We start from the raw sequence: 13,928 nt of genomic DNA, 5'->3' as shown, positions 1-13,928 counted from the left end.
AATACCCATAAGAACTCTTTTCTCTGCCAGCCTTCCCTCTTGCATAGTTGTTTTATAGCAGTATGGGTACAAAATGAAACTACACTGAAGAAGATGACTTTTTTTCCATCTGCTTTTACCTCACTGAATTTCACTGATTTGAGCATCTGCATCAAGTGCAAGCCCATAGGGATAAGTCAGTGTCTTCCTCAGGTGTGCAGCTCCATCTCAGCTCTGAGAGCATGCAGCTGAGCTCCATTACCAGCCCACTGCTGCAGCCAAGTGACCCTGCTTCCTTTAACAAGCCTTCTAACATGAGCTGTAAAGTGCACCACTCCTGCCTTGGAGGTAAGATAAGAGTGAGTTTGTACAAGTACTTCTCCTTGCTTGTGTCTGACACAAAAGTTTTTTAATTTATGAAGGTTAAACTATGATGCTTGTTTAATACTAGTCAGGAGGAGAAGTCTTCCTCTGCTCTCTGAGGAGTCAATGAATAAGCCATTATTACAAGCATGCCTTGATGATATAGTGGCAAAGATAAAAATACAGTTAATTACTGGCTTTCTGGGTACTAATGTGGTGTTGATGTATATGTTGATCTCATTACCTGTTTTGTTCATTTCTGCTATGCCTTTATTTTAAGACTGGTTTAATATGGCAGTTTGTGCTGTTTTTATGTGGTAGCATGGATTGACTGTAAGCTGCTTCAAGCTACAGGTATTCAGAGTCTTCAATGTTCTGATCTTAATGGATGCTGTACACCTGTGTGCTAGTATTCATATTACTTGCTTAATTGCAACACTAGCTACATACTTAGTGCTTGAAATATGATAGAAAAATCTGAAATAAATTTTCTTAAATGTAAAATTTGCCTTAGCTTTTGCTGTATCATCAGGGAGAACATTTGCACCTGTATGTGATAGAGCCTGTATGCATCACTGGGAAACAATCTCAAGCAACTGAAGTGGAATCTTCCTCCTTTTGAAGTCAACAAATTTCTGTTTTGACTCAGTCAATACTTCAGTAAATGGGTTAAATGCAGGCAATTTAAGAGAAGGCCATATCCTAAATTTTGCGTGTGCTAATTCATCTTTCAATTACAGTAAGCAAAGCTTGCTATTATGTGGATTAGCTTCAGGTGATGATTTTCCAGAAGGCAGTAATTCTCATCAAGCTTACTCCTATTAATTTAAGGGAGAGGAGGTCTAGCCATCCCTGAGCACTCTTGAAGAACCTACACTAGGCACTCTGTTTGCCATGCAACTGATGCAGGCACAGAATTTGATGGAGTGATTCTCATATTGTATGGGGCGCTTTCAGTTCTTAGTAATATCTAGTATAACACCTACTAGAAATATCTGGTAGTGCTTAGTTGTCTTACTTTATTGAGAGAACTGTATGTAGCAACAGGCAGCTGAAGTAACTGTACCTTTCTGCTCCAAGGGCTTAGTTTTAATAAACTATTGTCTGTTAATCTTATAATGAATACCTTTCTACCAAACCTGAATTCTCATTTTAATTGTCAAAACTTCTCAGTTTCATATGTCTGTCAATGAAGAGTCTGACTGACAGGAAGATAAAAGTAAGACTGCCTAACATTTAATCACAAATCTGAAATACTGTATTATCTTTCTTTGCTTCTAAATTGAGAGACAAGAAATTTTCTGCGCACCCTTTAGGAAAAATGACGGGCATTTTGGATGAGAGGTCAGGGAGGTCAGAGTCCAAGTTAGAAAGCGATCAGATGTTTAGTTATTAGTGGTTCAGCTTAGTTGCTGACCTGTTCATGCCTATTTGATACTTGTGCTGTTCTAAACCTGAGATTGCTCAGTACTTTGGGTGAAACAGAGTGTTGCAGAATTAAAAATAAGATTATGAAGTTTTTGTAGAGTATAAGATTTTAGTTTTTCTTTTTCTTCCCCCTCCCTCCCCCCCCAATACTTTGTTGATGCTTACAGTACTCTAATCTCTACTTGATTTCCCTATCTCCCCTGCTTTCAAAATGCTCTCTGGCAAAAATTGCATTCTTCTGTTGAACTGCTGCAGCTGTTTCTGGCTGTGTAGGTTCTACCTACATGTCTGTACATGTAGAGGAGAAGTTGGGCTTCATGTGTCACTTCCATACTACTTTTTTTTTTTTTTTCCCCAGTAGTGTTTTTTTGAGGAGAGCCTTTCATTTGTTGTCTTTGAGTATGGTATGGATTTTGGAGCCTGTTTAGAGTGAAGCAGTGAAAATTTAAGATAGCAACTGGTAGAATTCGGAGATGGGCTAGTCTTCTAAACAAGTGTCTAGACTGGTTTATAAGCTTGTGTTATTAATTCTGTTAGAAATGCGAATTCTCCATTTCAGCTGTTCAGTAGTTTCAAATTCTTCTTTTTAGAAGAATGCTTTTATGACTTGTCTAAGGTCTGCATAGTTGGTTAGCTTACATGAGCAACTAATGCTGACATCAGAGTATGTAGGACATTTTCCCTCCCCTACTGCACTACTTCTTTAAAACCTTGTATTTTAAAGGAAAAATGTTTTAAAATGCAAGTTCAGGTGAACAGATAACTGGCATTTGAAAACCCATTTGTGTTATTTCTTTTCAGTACAACTTGCTCTTTAATGATAAATCTCTGCCCATTTAACAAAAAGACTAATTTATCTCATATTGCAATCATGATTAAATAATGGGTGTATAGTTGGCGTTCTGATCTTGCAATCAGTGTATAATGAAAATCTACTGATTTATGGTATGTTTCTGCCTGCTGAAAATTGTACAGTTAAGATTTGCTTTGAGATAGATGAATGTTTATCATGCACTTCAAAAAGGTACTCTTTCTTCCTCTGAAAACTTCTCTTCCTGAGCAAATCTACTATGAAAAACTGGAAAAGAACAGGTGTGAATCTTGGGTGAATAGTCACTTTTAATAGCCATACTGTTTGCCTGTAAAGAGGGAAATTTAATCTCAAAGCCAGGTAACTTACTATCTCACTAGGGTGAGGTGATGTTGGTGGATGTTTCAAGTAATTAAGAGTGGTCCTTCCTTTTGTTCTTTCTTGGAATTAGGTCTTATTCCCCAGGATAGAGAAGATGAGTTAGTTAATGTTTTGAGGACTCAAGGAAGAAAACTGTGCTGGTGTAAGCAGGACTTGTGTGTGGGCTGTCGGCACTCTGGCTACTTTTTCCTCTCACACAACCACGCATATGCCAGCTGCAGTCTGCCCCTATCATTATTACTGTGCTCATTCTCCTCAACTGCCTATCACACATCTGGGAAGCTGAATGGGAAATAAATACAAATACATTACTTCAAGGTCTTTTTTTTTCCATGGCGTTATAATTAGAAGCTGGAGGCATAAATTTCTCGCCGGAGTTTAACATTGAGGCATTGTTCCTCTTCTTTTTTCTTTTCATGAGTTCTGTATCTTTGTAGCCATTCTTCTACAGAACAAAAGATTGTTTTAATGGGTGACATATTTAAAACTAATGGGTAGGTACACTGAGCTAGCATATTTATTGTGCTGTTCTAAAGAGCTGGTATTGCCTGCCTTTAGAGCAGGAGAGGCTGCAGGCTGCCTGCAGATGTTGACTGGACAGACAAGTTGCTCATGAGTGATTCCATTATGTTTCCTCACATCCCTTTCTGAGTAATGTTGGGCAACTGCTCCTAACCTCTAATGGCTTCCTTATGTTCTTTCACCCTCCTTTGTTCAAATGGTGTAGCTGGCTGCTGAGGAGGACAGCACATGACAATGGCCAGTGCAATACAGTTAGCAGGCACATGGCACGTGACAGTTTATAGACAATGCACTGGTTCTGTTTCTTCTGTAATTGTTGACTGAGTGCTGGGTAATTTGGCTCATGCCCTCATCACAGAGGGTGGAACAAGCCCAAATGACATGAAGAAAATACAATGCCTGATTGAAGTGAGTTACAAGTTTCCGGATCCTATTCAGTTGCAGGTTACTTGTTGTTATTGATAGTCAGTGCCCCTTCTCTCATTGTGCTTGGGGTGTTTGATCGCTTTCCTCCAGCCTCGTGCACTCAGTGTTACAGATGATTGTATAATTACTCAGTCTAGCAGTCACAGCAAGTTTTGCTGTGCCTGGAAGTTTTGATCAGCAGCTCCTACTTTGGGTGAAGAATGAGAGAAGTGGGAAAGACTGGAAAGTTATGACATGCTTTTTACCAGATCATCATGTTGATTTTTTTATACCAAAGTGTGAGGGAAAAGCTTCTGAGATCATTGCTGTTTCTGGTATAAGTATGTGTATATAGCACATGAAATTGTCACTCGATCTCCTTTCTCCAAGAAGTACAGCATGATAGATGCACTACTAATATGCTGCACGTAGTAAATTAGTGTTGTCATGATTAAGTGAAATACTAAAATACCTTCATTAGTGGTAAAAAGTAATGAGCCCTGACCAGGGCTCTGAGGTAAGTTGATCTGGACCTCTTTCCTCAGTTGATATGTCCTGGCAGCTAAAAAGGCTGACAGTACCCTGGGATGCATCAGGCAAAATTAGAGAGCATCCAAAGGAGGGCCATGAATATGGGGAAAAGTCTGAAGGGCAAAGTGGTTGAAGTCCCTCAGTTTGTTCATATCAGAGCAGAGGCTGAGAGGAGGCTTCATGGCAGCCTACAGCTCATCACAGGAAATGGAGGGGCAGCGCTGAGCTCTGCTCTCTGGTGACAGCGACAGGACTTGAGGGAACAGCATGGAGCTGCATCAAGGGGAAGACAGGCTGGGTGTTAGGAAAAGGTTCTTCACCAGAGGGCAGTGGGCATGGCCCTGAATTGCAGTGTTCAACCAGTGATTGAACAGCGCTCTCAAACATAGGGTTTGAGTTTTGGGTGGTCCTTTGTGGAGGTAGGATTTGGACTTGATGATCCTTCTGGACCATATCCACTTGGGATATTCTCTGAAACCTCAGGTTTTCACTGAACAAAGCCTACATCAGACAAACCTCTTACTGCAGAGACAAGAGAAAAGACAAACTAGACATGGGGAAGGGCTTGTAAACCAATCTCCTGCTGCTCCCTTTGTCATTGCTTCCAGCTTTGGTTTCAGTCAGATCTGTGGCTTTTGTAATTGAAGCAGACTGGGTTTGCTTCGGTCCCTATCATTTTTTTTCCTTTGCTACTGGGGCTTGTTTCTATATTCTCCCACAGCTCTCAGCCATCTTGAAAGCCTGCACTGCAACTCACATGCTCTCTGGAAGATTAATACAGTACAAATGTCTGCTGCTTGGACAGGGCCAGTGGGTATATGTGAGTGAGCAAGTATACGCTTGCAGGTTACTCAGGCTAGTCACAATATCTGGAGATGATTTATGTTTCTTCTTTCCATTTGAATGTGAATTTTGTTCACTTGACATTTTCTATATCCTTGTCTTCATTTTTGTTGGGAGAAGAAATGTGGAAGAAAGATTTTTAGTATGTGATCTATGTCATAAAACTTAGAGTTGGCTAAGAATGTGTTGCCTTTGAATTTTGCTCATGCTATCTCTAGTCCTACTGACCCTAGGCTGCTGTAGCACTCAGTATCATATTGTGTTTGAAAACCATAAATGTCTTTATTTATGATTATTAGAATTCTGTTTGTTTTGTGCAATTACTATGACCTGGAAATGGTGGGGGAGTACTGTGAGATGATACTACAGATGCCATAATCAGTACCTACTGGTTCTTAAATTTCTCAAAGTGTGCATTTCTTACGCAGAAAGTACTTCAGGTTTACTTTTATTAGTTTATTGAAACCTTTTTAATTATCACTTCTTGCTAATAGCTTTCATCATAGGCATATATTGGGTCAAATAGCCATCTGGTTATTGCGTGGGGGAGTTATGTGACTTTAACCTGATACAACAATAACTATTAATAATAAATTTTCAAAAGCCAACCCAAGAGTATTAGTTAGATTAATTGCATTCAACCAAGCGTAGGCTATTAAGAGTTGAAATCTTTGCAATGAACAAATGCAACATGTCTGCTTAATGTTTTGCTCCCAATCTTTTAGATTTTTCATTTTTTTTCTTATAGATTTTATCATTGTTCAAGGTTAGTTATTATACACATCTACCCAATAACTTTTACTTCAGTTTCTAAACTAAACTAACTGGAAGCAAAGCACTGTTAAATACTATCTCACAAATGACTAGATAGAATGACTCCATCTTGAGAAATGATAGTTTCTTTCTAAGGAAGCATGAGAAGGGAAATGGAGACTGTGCTTGTGCTGTTATTTGCTGAGAGCTCAGTGAATAAATGCGTGCCTGTGCCTATGTGAGGAGTGGGATGGATGGGTTCCAAAAGCCACTGGTTAGACAGGGAGGACCTCAGGAGCTGCGTACTGAGTGTTCTGCATAGAGTGTCTCCTCTCTCCTGCTCCTTGTTTAGAGTATCTTCATAGGTCAGGTAAAACTATGTTAGTCACTCTGTAGCCTGTGACTGTGCTTTGCCCAAATGAAGTGTATTTAGCATGCAGGTTGACCACAGCCATATTGTACAACAATGGCTAACTGTGGCGACAGCATTTCATTCAGCTTTTCTGTGATGAATTATTATAGCTTGGACAGACTTCAATATAATATTGTAAAGGCATGTTAATGTCTTGTACTTCTTGAAAGACATGCTTTTTAAATAAGATGCAGCTGCATTGTATTTTCAGTCTGTTCTCTTGATGCTTTATGACAAAAGATGACTAACTCATTTACGGCAATACTGAGCAGTAATAACCTTGAATTTATAAAGCATCCAATAAATAGATGTCTAGATGCCTTAGGGTGCCTGACAGGCTATAACTTAAAACATAGCTTCTAAAATAGTGGTATGATGTAACACAATGGAACTGATGGAGAAACAGAAATCCTATTGTGTGATAAACAGAGTCATGTCCCACAAACAATATCAAATCCAAACTCTTTGCAGCCTGACCCAGGAGGGTGCCATTGTTTCCTCTGAAATGTCAGAAGAGTGTACACTTGAGCTTAGAGAAAGCATTTTCATAGCTGCTCATGGTAAAAGAAAACCAGCCACAGCTGTAGGATTTGTTGGTCTTGTTAACCCAAGATGAGTACTTTGGAAAGGAAGCAACGTAGAGGCTGACTTAGTTTCAAAATACGCTTGTCTTATAAGTGTATAAATTAGTCTAACAATTTTTCAGTTTGTTTCTCTTTACCAACTTCATGTAGTTACACCTCTTTAAGTCAGTAAGCAGTTCTTAAACTGCTCTTGAAACTGACTAATGTCCCAACGTGTGGGTTTACAAGGCTGTATCAGGTTCTGTGTCAGGTTCTTGGTGAAGAGCAAAAGTAGTTCCTGAAAGTGTGTTGCATGAAATTCTTTTCCCCAATTATTCCAGATGTCTCTGCTTTGTGAAGCCAAGTAGACTCATGAAGGTTTAGACAAGAAGGCTTTGTTTAAGAGTTGTTTGGCTCATTTTACCATTGCATGTATAGAACACAAAAGTATTTATTCTTTCCCAGTTTAGGGAGTAAAAAAACATATTATCTTAAAAAACATATTATTATCTTCCAATCCTTTCAAGATTGAGTAACTTGACTAAGCAACATTGAGCCACATAAGATATTTGTAATCATATAACTTAATCTTTGAGACAACTATGGGTTTTCTTAATTTTTCTTATTTTCTTTTCTTACTAGTTATTCTACAGTTGATCCTTATACACCTCGGAAACAGTATCTGAAAACTGTTTGAATTGTGTGCTTGATTACTGAATCTTGTTACATCTTTTATAGTTGGAAAGGATTGTACTGAAGATCTAGCCTTCCATCTTGTGTAAAGAAGATTTGGAAATATGACTCCTAAAGTTAAACAAATTATCCTACTAAGTATAGTGAAAGACCACTTTGTGTACCTTTTATTTCTAATAACAATACAATGGCCTGTGTTCATAGTTCTCTTATTTGATGTTGTGACTGTCAAAAGGGGAAGAAATGGGCAATTAAGTATTCTCTGGAGATGGGCAGTTTGGCCAATTTCCAAAACAGCACATTTCAGACTTGTATCTGTCATGTCGTCCTAGCTAAATAATGCAAGAATACAGTGCCCCCAGAAGCACACCAGCCAGAAATTTACACATCAGAGCAACAAAAAATTTGCTTGTCAAAAGGACTTTGAATTTTTTTTCTTTCTTTTTTTTTTTTTTTTAGATTGTGGCTATTTAAAAATGAGCATTTCTCACAAAGATTAGTAGAGCATATGAGAAAGCACAACTTAATTTATGGAAATTGATGCTATTCAGTAGATGTTCATAACTCAGAATATTAGTTATTGAAATGCAATGCTGCAAAAGTTGTTGACAACACAATCTAGTTTTTAAGACGCACAAAGAGAAATGGAAACATTAATTCCAGTGAGCATTGGGTTGGTGTAAAGCCTCCAGACTGTGTTGTGGTTGTTTTTTTTTAAGCTTATATCAACAGGCACCTTGCAGTTCTTTTTGTCTCTGATTGTACATTTTCAGCAGACTTGACTTTGAATTCTGAACATCTGAGAGAGAATTATTAAGTACCCCTGGTGTCAGATGGAAAATAATGGAGGATTACAGTTTTCAAATGGAAGCACTCAAATGAAAAGCTATTTATTTACAAACATTCATCCTGCCTAGTATAATGAAAAACTAATTCCTGACATTTGTTGGTGTGTGTAGTAGCTTAAGTCTGAATATCCTGCACCACATGGCAGACCTCAAATGTAGAGGTTTGTGATGAAATATGTCATCCATCTGCTATGAAAATATTAACAAGTCACTGCAAGTTCATAGTACAGTATGGTCAGCCGTCTTCTGGCTACAGGAGAACTCAGCACGATGTTCCATGGCCTGTTTGGGAATGATGGGGAAAAATACCTTACAACATTCAAGGATCACTAAAGAATTTATGGCATGGTTGAACTACTACATATAATAAGTTAAATGATAAAGCATAAGACAGGTATGGAGAGGGAGCCCCAACTTCTGGTGAGTTTTGTTTGTTTGTTTTTCAACAAATAGAAATAATTGTATAGAGTAGGAATTGGCTTGGCGACAAAATTTGTTACAAGAAAATCTCTCAATATTCTCTTGCAAGTAGCAGAGGAAGTATGTAAATGTAAGACTTAATGCTCCCGGAAAGAGCATATGATCAGTTCAACGCAAGACCTAATGAGAAGTAGGGTCTAAGTAAGTCTGGCCTCTAAGCAGTAGGGCATGTATGTGAATGGTTAGTGTTGAAAGAAGTAGTTTAGTAGAGAGAAGCTGAATCTGGAATGTCATTTACCATTAATGAAGAGAGAAAAGTGGATCAGAATGTGAAGGGGCTGAAAGGGGAAAAAAAACAGGGTGGGTGAGATCAGTTTAGGAAGTCACACTTAGACTGAAATAGTATGCTAACGAAATAATTAGCTGAGGAAGACATTTTTAGGATGCTTAAGGATGTGGCCCAGAACTTCATTTACTACTGGAAAAAATGATTCTGACAGTTCTTATTACTAAAGAAAATAGTGGCTTACACTAAATGTTTTTGTTGTTGTTTTCCTGAGTGGAAGAAGGATTTGACAGGGAAGTAATTTCTAGGTTGAAATGTTTACCAAATTAAAAAAATACTGAATACTGAACTAGAAAAATTAGTGTAGAAGAAGTTAAAAAAGAAAGCGGTCCCTAAAAATAGCTTTGAAAGGAATCTTCCTCAGCAAATCAAAATACATTAGGGAAAAAATAACTTTGGTTTTTCAGAGACAAGCAAACAGACAAAACACTGTCAGAACTGGGGAGAAAAACAGACACTGAGTAGATGGGGCTTGTCATACTCTCAATAACCAAGTTTAATTGCTTAGGAAAGTATATTATTCCATCTAAGAGTTTGAGGTTTTAAGTGGTAATACAATATATGCCTTAAGCTGACTCTGTGTCAACACAATTTGTTCTAGGTACTTTCAGTGGCCCTACCTGGTGATTACTCATAGAAAGGGTGCCATTGTCCCCAAAGCAAGGGGAGCTGTAAAGGCATACACAACTCTTGCTAAGCTCTGCTCTTTGATTCTAATGGTTTAATTTGATGGTACTACACTTCTCATGCCTGCATACACTAGTATGTCGTGTGGACTAAAGCAATATAGTTTCACATTCGGCTTCTTAATACTGCATACCAAAATCACAGTTTTTAGTTTTAAAATGCCACATGCATTTGGTTTCTTTGGGAAAGAGAGTAGTGGAAGAAAAAATAGCAAGTTGTGGGTTTTTTGTTTTTTTTTTTTTTTTTAGCCTGAACTCTGTAGAACTCAGAAATAGAACAAGAAACCTGACTAGTCAGTGTGCTATTCCTCTAGCCATTTTCTCCTCAAATAATGTGATTATTTGAGCTGAAAGCTCCCTGAGAACTCCAATGCAAAATATGAACAGGCAAAGGTCTTTTTTTAAGCTGGTTTGGATACTGCAGTGTAGAAAGGTTGGGAAGTCATTTGCAATGAACACATACAAAGTTAATGACATTGTACCTAGTCAGAGAAACTGTCTTGGCAAACTAGGAATATTTGACAAAAATTCTTGCTCTCTGATCAAAACTAAACCCTACTTGCACGCTGGAAAAGTGTGGACATACATGAACAAAGAAGAGAGAGGCTGACAATGTTGCAAGCATTCTGCAAATGGTCTACTATCTACACTAGTCAAAGACTACTCTTAAAATGCTGGTCCTATTCTAACTGCATTGAAGGGAAGTGGATGAGGTTGAAAAAGAGATGTATAGATCCAGGAGGCAAGTTTTCAAAACAGTTGGTGCAAACTTGATTAAACTTCAGTGACAAAACCTTTTGTGGAAGAGTGAATGTACAAACTGGGAATGAAGAATCATTATCATGAGTAGCAACCCTTCTAGGATCTCTGTCAGCTACCAGAACCAAATTCTGATATTGCTAAGGGTGCTGCAACAGGCTAATATTCTAATACTTAGGATGCAAGAACTACTAAAAGGAGAAAATAGTATTTGCCTTTCTGATTTCAGTTGGCTGTGAGAGGAAAGAAGGAGGAGAGGAAAGAAATGTCAAGTAAACTTTTAAGGATAATAGCATACCATCTAATCCAAGTGTGTCCAACCTGCTGGTTTTATTAAAACATAAAAATGAGGGCAATAAAATCATAAGGAGTATTAAAAGTAGTTTGTTACTTAAAGGCATAAACCACAGTATGTATTTTATATGTGACCTAAGACAATACTTCACACAATATGGCCCAGCCAAGCCAAGATGTTGGATGCTCATAATTCTAAACAAAGGATTACCAATTAAAAGCCATTCTGTTTTCTGGAGAACAGATTTTTTTCTCCTCTAAGCTGTGGCATGCTTCAGGGGTTGGCATGCATACTTCAGGAATCTTGAAGATCATTTTGTCCTTAAATCTTTCTATTTCGTCTTAGAATATGACATATTAAGTCTGACCCTTAATTAACTGTTCCTTGGGTGGAGAGAGCATCTTAACATGCTTCGGGTGTGATGTTGCAATAAGTATTAGAACTCCAGATGAGGAACTTGTAATTGTTTTGTTTGTTGCAACACATGGATTTCTTCCATGGAATTCCATTTGGGACACACCAGCTTCCATGACTGTGTTAAAGCTTTCTCCTGAAAATACCTCATGCCTTTACAAAGAAGTTATGTAAGTTCCTGACGCTATCAGACATCAAATCTGGAGGCTGTTAGATACCTTAGTGTTTTTCAATGCTTCACATAGTTCTAAACAAGTAACTACAGTCTAACGTAGAAACATATTTAGTTTCTCTTTGAGCTAGATTGCCAATGAGTTAACATCTACTATTTGCATTTTGGGGTTGGGGTGAAGAGTGTTGTTGTTTTTTTTTTTTTTGTGTGTTTCCTTTTTTTTCAAATAGCTCAGCATTGAATAGACTACGGGTATGCCCTAGAATAGGCCATAGAAAACACATTAGAAAGAAAACACCTGGCAGTATCTACCTTGGTGTGTGCACAATCAATTCAGAAAGTAAAAAACAGAGCAACAGGAATACAAAATATATGAAAGGCATCCCCTGTTCAGTCAATCTGAAGTAGTTTGGCTGCAAGAGAACATCTATTTAGCTATTATATAAAAAGCGTAGTTACCCTTATGTAAAAGTAAGACAATGAAAGATGAAATTAAGAATAGGAAACTTTAAAAGAATTATCATTTGTGTTATAACAGTCCAAATTTGAATGTTATCCCTTTTATATAACTTAATAGATTACTTGTCCTTCATTATTCACTGCGTTATGTGTTGCAGGTTAAAACTAAATATGTGGATTTGATTTACTTCATTTTATTTTTAATGTATTACTTCAGAATGAATTATTATACTTCGAGATATATTCCTCAGATTGTTTTGGTCCACAACAATGAATTTGAATTACTCGGTTGAAATTAACACCAGAAGTTTCAAAACATTTTTCTTTTTTCTTTCATTCCATTTTCAATGAAAATGGAACACAGCTGCCATTTTGTATTTCTTTCCATATTTTTTTGCAAGTACATTTTGTAAATAGCAACCGAAGTATTCATAGCTGGTTAAAAATGTAAAGCAAAAATGACGAAGTTATGACAATACTAGGAAACAAAACATAAAGTAACTGTACATGTGTTAATTAGAACTGTAATGAATCAGATAAAGCAGAAACACTGCAAATCAGATAAAGCAGAAACACTGCAAATTATAATAGCAACTGGGAAAGAATAATGGAACTTATCTCAAAGTCTTTTCTGCAAATCCTATCCTGGTTGTGATACAAATGTGTGTGTGGGGAGAGGGAACAAACCATAAGCCCTCAGTGCTCAAAGCTTGTTTAAGGGGTGGTGCTAAGCTTGATATGTCCTTTTTGTAATTTTTTTCCCTATCTTTAAACTTCCTAGTTGGGTTAATTTAAATAAAAATTATGCTCATGTACATGCTGGTGTAGTCTTACGATTGCAATCAAGTATGTTCCGTGCAGTGGAGCAGAAAACATGAAACTCATTTACACTTCCTTATAAACTCAGTGCTCCCTCAGGAAGAGGAAGGGAATGACTGAGCTTTCCTACACCTGGATGGTTGTAGGATCTCATATTGAAAGAAAGTAAAGTTTTTAATTATTTATATATAGTTTTATACTGCCATTTCAACGGTGTTATCTTCTTTTTTCAATGCTCTGATTAATTAAAGTTCTCAACTTTAGGTAAAGCCAACATGTTTCATATTCAGACTCCACTATACTCTTTAACCTCTCTGTAGTCCTTTTTTCCAGGACTCTTACTAAAGAGAGCTTATTTGAAATCTCATGGGATCCTATTGATACACCTTTTCTTAATTATATGAGCAAATAATTTCATATTGTGTACATAGTGTAACTGTTTTCTTCTTATTCTTCGAGCATCATGTACTGCTGTTTAGCCCAGCTGCAGCAGATCAACTTTCTTGAGTAATAACAGTATTGCCATTAATCTGGGCTGAGGACTTTCATACAAGCCACTTATTTTCTCTGGGTGACTGTGGTTTTCTGCATGTGATCTTTGTCCGAGTTGTGCACGCAAACCAGTTTCTCAGGCATGGTTTTAGAACACAAGTGCCACTCATTAGTTCAGTTAAGTCATCTAGACAACACTGAATAGTTCTTGGCAATGGAGTTGTTTCTGTGAACGCAAACATTCCTGGACTGATTGTTACCCTCCCCTCAATTGCACCTGTCTTAGTGCAAGTGCCAAGAAAAACTATCTGAATATAAAGTAAAGAGAGAAACACCTTGACAGGTGTTTCTGAGGGAGTGGAGAACTTGAAGATAGCAAATCATTATGTGTGGTGATTTCTCTGTAAAAACAGATTAACACTTTCTGAAATATCAAGTGCAGCGAATGTTTGGTAGTGACTTTCTAAGAAGAAATCAGTTGATCTAAGAAGAGATCAATGCAGATCACAGTACATAGGCTGTTGGTAAGAGGCT

Source organism: Centrocercus urophasianus, unplaced genomic scaffold (assembly GCF_019232065.1).
Source record: "Centrocercus urophasianus isolate 14NV4802_14NV808 unplaced genomic scaffold, USGS_Curo_1.0 seq_13, whole genome shotgun sequence".
NCBI classification, from domain to species: Eukaryota; Metazoa; Chordata; class Aves; order Galliformes; family Phasianidae; genus Centrocercus; species Centrocercus urophasianus.
The sequence above is the reverse complement of the archived record's forward strand: the minus strand, read 5'-3'. Positions refer to the sequence as shown.